Here is a 6,219-nt window from a genome sequence, read left to right on the forward strand (position 1 = left end):
AATCGATCAGAAATGCTTTCATGCTTTCGTAATATGTGTTTTGCCGCTTGTCATTACGCTAATATAATGGCACCGTGGTCGTTTAGGCCAGGCTTTCATCTGAGGCCATTTACAATCAATGCACATTGACTATTTATGGGAGCCTTGCGGGACTCAAAACTCAATGAGCCCGCCCCCCATTACTCCTACCAGCTTAACTGTGGAGTCACTCACATCAATCTAAGCACCCCCCACTATATCATTTATATAAGGTTCTCATGAGGTTCTGATGGGTTTCTATAATGGTCTCATGAGGTTATGATGGGTTTCTATAATTAGATTCAGATTCAGAGTTTTATTTGCCACATGGAATCAATACAATCCGAGTTCTTCATACACAATCATAAATATCATAACATGGACAAAAGGAGCAGGACGAAGAATAAATCTTATAGTTACCTGCCCCTTATTCCTAAACTAAACAAGTATTTACTTGATGGTCGGGGTACAACCTAATTTACACATAATAATAATTTATACCATATACAAGAAACAAACAATCCACAGTTTAAACAAGAATATGTTTTATAATAATAATAAAGAATAAATAATAAAAGAAAGAAAAAAAGAAAATATCTCACTATTCAGATCACATTTGACTTTCATACTGACAATTTTTTTTTTTATAATTCTTTTTGAATTGACAAACACTATTACATCCCTTAAGCTCGCTATGGAGAGAATTCCACAACTTTACACCAATAACTGAAGGACACATCTGTTTAAGTGTGGTACGTGCAAACTGATGTTTAAATTTGTATTTTCTCCTACTAAACTCACTTTCTAAATGAAAAAGATTTTGTAGTTTTTCTGGCAGTGTATTATTTCTTGCCCTAAACATAATTAACATTGTTTGAAACTTAACCATGTCTTCAAGTTTAATTATTCTAGATTTAATAAATAATGGTCTCATGAGGTTCTCAAGTTTCAAGTTTCTTTAATATTTGTCGTACAGAAGTACAGAATACTTTTATACAAAATGCTTCTTACTGTTACGCTCCAGAGACTGTGCAAGACAAGATAAGTATGAAATAAAATAACATAGTAAAATTAGAAGTAAAAAAATGAGGTCACAGTGTTCAGTTTAGACATATGTACAATGTTCGATGCAGAATAGACGTAGTTACCATACAATATACAATACTGTGCAGTGTACTAATATACAATACTATAGTGCAAGGCAGAAATGGGACGAGGTGCAATTTAGGTACAATTCACAGTAGGTGTACGAGTTGTAGTGCAAATCCTTTATCAATAAATATAAAGTGTAAAGTGTGTTTGTGTGATCTAAAGTGTGGAGAGTGGGTGCTGCAGTGTGTTGTTTGTTTGAGTGAGTGTGTGCGTGTGGGTGTGTGTGCTGTGTGCATTTGATGGTTGTTGCATAGTGTTTATTGTTCGTTTAGCAGCCTGATGGCCTGGGGATAGAAGCTTCTTCTGAGTCTTTCTGTGCTCGCCTTAAGACTCCGGTATCGCTTGCCTGACCGCAGCAGTTCAAAGAGGCAGTTGTTTGGGTGGTTCGAGTCCTTAATAATTCTCTTAGCCTTCCCCTTGCACCGCTTGTTGTAAATGTTCTGGAGGGTGGGAAGCCCCCCTCCAATTGTGCGTTCGGCTGAACGTGTCACTCTTTGTAGTCTGCTACGGTCTTGTGCAGTGCTATTCCCAAACCAGGAGGTGATGTTGCCGGTCAGGATGCTCTCTATTGTACATGAGTAGAAGTTCCTAAGGATCTTCTGACTGACTTGGAACTTCCTTAGGCGCCTGAGGAAGTAGAGGCGTTGTCGTGCCTTCTTCACAACACTGTCAATGTGTGTGGTCCATGTCAAGTCCTCGGATATGTGGGCTCCGAGGTACTTGAAACTGTTCACTCTCTCAACCGGTGCCCCGTCGATGCTGAGGGGGCTGTAGTCCTTGACCCCCGACCTCCTGAAGTCCACAATCATCTCTTTTGTTTTGCTGACGTTCAGGGAGAGGCAGTTCTCCTGACACCACTGTGACAGGTTCTCTACCTCTTCCAGGTATGCCCTTTTGTCGTTGGCAGAGATCAGGCCCACCACTACTGTGTCATCAGCAAATTTGATGATGGTGTTGTTGTTCCGCTGTGCTACGCAGTCATGTGTGTACAGGGAGTAGAGGAGGGGGCTCAGAACACAGCCCTGGGGGGCCCCTATGTTGAGCGTGATGGATGAGGAGGTGCAGTTGCCGGCTCTTACCACCTGGGGTCTGTCCGTCAGGAAGTCCAAGACCCACTGGCAGAGGTCATAGTTCAAGCCCAGGTCCCTGAGCTTGGCTATGAGTTTGGAGGGGACTATGGTATTGAATGCTGAGCTGTAGTCGATGAACAGCATTCTCACATAGTTCCCCTGCCTCTTGTCCAGGTGTGATGCTGCTGTGTGCAGCACATGGGCTATGGCGTCCTCCGTGGACCTGTTGGGGCGATATGCAAATTGCAGAGGGTCCAGGTTGATGGGGAGGGAGGAACTGATGGGTTTCTATAACGTTGTCATGAGGTTCTGATGGGTTTCTATAACGTTTTCATGAGGTTCTGTTGTGTTTCTATAAGGTTCTCATGAGGTTCTGATGGGTTTCTATAACGTTATCATGAGGTTCTGATGGGTTTCTAGAATGGTCTCATGATGTTCTGATGGGTTTCTATAACGTTGTCATGAGGTTCTGATGTGTTTCTATAACGTTCTCATGAGGTTCTGATGGGTTTTTATAACGTCATGAGGTTCTGATGGGTTTCTATAACGTTCTCATGAGGTTCTGATGTGTTTCTATAAGGTTCTCATGAGGTTCTGATGGGTTTATATAACGTTATCATGAGGTTCTGATGGGTTTCTATAAGGTTCTCATGAGGTTCTGATGGTGGGTTTCTATAAGGTTCTCATGAGGTTCTGATGGGTTTCTATAATGGTCTCATGAGGTTCTGATGGTGGGTTTCTATAACGTTCTCATGAGGTTCTGATGGGTTTCTATAACGTTGTCATGAGGTTCTGATGGGTTTCTATAACGTTGTCATGAGGTTCTGATGGGTTTCTATAAGGTTCTCATGAGGTTCTGATGGGTTTCTATAACGTTCTCATGAGGTTCTGATGGGTTTCTATAAGGTTCTCATGAGGTTCTGATGGGTTTCTATAATGGTCTCATGAGGTTCTGATGGTGGGTTTCTATAACGTTCTCATGAGGTTCTGATGGGTTTCTATAACGTTGTCATGAGGTTCTGATGGGTTTCTATAATGGTCTCATGAGGTTCTGATGGTGGGTTTCTATAACGTTCTCATGAGGTTCTGATGGGTTTCTATAATGGTCTCATGAGGTTCTGATGGTGGGTTTCTATAACGTTCTCATGAGGTTCTGATGGGTTTCTATAATGGTCTCATGAGGTTCTGATGGTGGGTTTCTATAACGTTCTCATGAGGTTCTGATGGTGGGTTTCTATAACGGTCTCATGAGGTTCTGATGGTGGGTTTCTATAACGGTCTCATGAGGTTCTGATGGTGGGTTTCTATAGCGTTCTCATGAGGTTCTGATGGTGGGTTTCTATAACGGTCTCATGAGGTTCTGATGGTGGGTTTCTATAACAGTCTCATGAGGTTCTGATGGTGGGTTTCTATAACGGTCTCATGAGGTTCTGATGGTGGGTTTCTATAACGGTCTCATGAGGTTCTGATGGTGGGTTTCTATAACAGTCTCATGAGGTTCTGATGGTGGGTTTCTATAACGGTCTCATGAGGTTCTGATGGTGGGTTTCTATAACAGTCTCATGAGGTTCTGATGGTGGGTTTCTATAACAGTCTCATGAGGTTCTGATGGTGGGTTTCTATAACGGACTCATGAGGTTCTGATGGTGGGTTTCTACAACGCCTCTGACAAACCTATTCTGCCGCTCGGTTCCTGGATGGATAATGTAGATCAGTGGTTCCCAAAGTCGGGGTCGCGACCCAAAGGTGGGCCGCGAGCAGCCACGGGTGGGCCGCGAGATGATTAAAAAAAAATAAAAAAAATATATTTTTTTTATTTTTTATTTTTTAATTTTTTCTTTTTTTTGTCAGGCCACTGAACTTAGAAGCAGGCCAGGACAGTGTTTTCTAGTTGTATTCTAAAATTCTATTCTATTGTATTCTAAAATGTGACTATATGGTTTTATATTAACTTAATAAATAAACAAAAACGAAAAATCTACTTATTTCAACGAACATTTCAAACTAAATAACAGATTATGCACATAAAACGCTGAAAACAACCGAAGCAACAATAGTATTTTAATGAGGCTATGATTATTATCATTATTATTTTGCAACAAGTTAGCCCTCTCATAAATAGCACATATAAATGAATAACTAACTTGAACTAACTTAATAGGATTGAAGTGATATTTGGCTTAAAAAATCGGTCACCTGGCAAAAAAAAAAAAAAGCCTGACGATGTGCATTGGGCCGCGGCTCTCTGACGCCTTATTTTCTGGGCCCTGGCCTGAAAAGTTTGGGAACCCCTGATGTAGATGACAGTGGCTGATTCAGTGTCACACACAGGGACTGATAACCTGTTCTGTTATAAGCAGCTGCTGTGTATTGAGATTGACTGCAACAGGACCTGTGCACACAGGCTGACGTGGGCTCACTCCTGCACGTGGGCGTGTACAGTATCTGTGTGCGCGCATGATGCGCGTGTGTGAATGTGTGTGTGCATAATTGTATGTGTTTACACCACTGTATAGATACAAACACTCATTGATAAAAGGGCCCTTGTGTCTGCTCACAGGTTTGATGTCATAAACGCACACGCACACACACACACACACACACACACACACACACACACACACACACACACACACTGTGGCTCCTGCACGTGATGGGAACACCAATAAGTACAAGGAAGCTGGGGATAGACACTGCTATATGGCAGAGAGAGAGAGAGGGAGAGGGGGGGGGGGGGGGCAGAAAAAGCGAAAGAGCAAGAAAGAAGGAGGGAGAGAGAAAGAGGGAGGGAGAGGGAGGGAGGCAGAGAGAGAAAGAAAGAGAGCAAGAAAGAAGGAGGAGAGAGAGAGGGAGGGATACAGAGAGAGAGGGGGGATGGAGAGAGAGAAGGAGAGGGAGGGAGGGGGGGGGTGGTGTGGGAGAGAGAGGGGAGTAAGAGATAAGAGAAAGGAGAGGGAGAGAGAGAGAGAGTAAGAAGGGGAAGGAGAGAGCGAGCAAGAGCAATAATTGCTTTTATTAAATGAAGTTAGGAGTTTGAGGGGGGGTGATGGGAGGTGTGTGTGTGTGTGTGTGTGTGTGTGTGTGTGTGTGTGTGTGTGTGTGTGTGTGAGTGTGTGTGTGTGTGTGTGTGTGTGTGTGTGTGTGTGTGTGTGTTGGGGGTGTGTTAGGATTTAGCCCAGATCATCTATTCTATGGTGTGTAGACCGTGACCGTTTCATAATACTACAGTAACCCTGGGCTTCAGACAGTGAATGTGAATACAGCGGTGCACTGTGTCCTACTGTATGTGTACGTGTTGCTGTGCGCAGCGCATCGGGTTTAGTGGTGGTGCGTGAGGGCATGTGTGTGAGGGTGCACGTGTGTAGCCACATGCATGCCCACTTGCTCATGAGTTACACACACTTGCCTACACTTTGCCCCAAGTGTGTTTGCCTATATACAGGATCAATGTAACAAGCGTGTCCACGTGCCTCTGGATATAATGACTTTTTCAACACACACACACACACACACAACACACACACACACACACACACCACACACACACACACACACACATCACACACACACACACACACACACACACACACACACACACACAACACACACACACACACACACACACACACAAAACACATATAATATATATATACACACACACATTAGTTCTCCCTCAGAGGGGATGCTGCGCAAAAGCAACAGCTTTGAACCCTTTCACTGCCACACTACAGAAGGTTAACCTTTCACTGCCACACGACAAATGGATAACACTTTCACTATCACACTACAGAAGGTTAACCGCTTTCACTACGTGTGGTAGTGAAAGGGTTAACCTTCTGTAGTGTGGTTGTGAAAGTGTTATCCATTTGTCGTGTGGCAGTGAAAGGGTTAACCTTCTGTAGTGTGGTGTGTGAAAGTGTATCCATTTGTCGTGTGGCAGTGAAAGGGTTAACCTTCTGTATTGTCACAGTGAAAGGGT

General features: G+C 43.2%; 1 protein-coding gene across 1 annotated transcript in view; it reads left to right on the plus strand.

Moving 5' to 3' along the window:
* The window catches only part of kcnn3 (potassium intermediate/small conductance calcium-activated channel, subfamily N, member 3), a gene marked incomplete at both ends in the record, with an annotated part of 203,396 nt that overhangs the window by 37,793 nt on the left and 159,384 nt on the right, over window positions 1-6,219 (plus strand).

This window comes from Notolepis coatsorum, assembly GCF_963971535.1.
Source record: "Notolepis coatsorum genome assembly, chromosome: 19".
Taxonomy (NCBI): Eukaryota; Metazoa; Chordata; class Actinopteri; order Aulopiformes; family Paralepididae; genus Notolepis; species Notolepis coatsorum.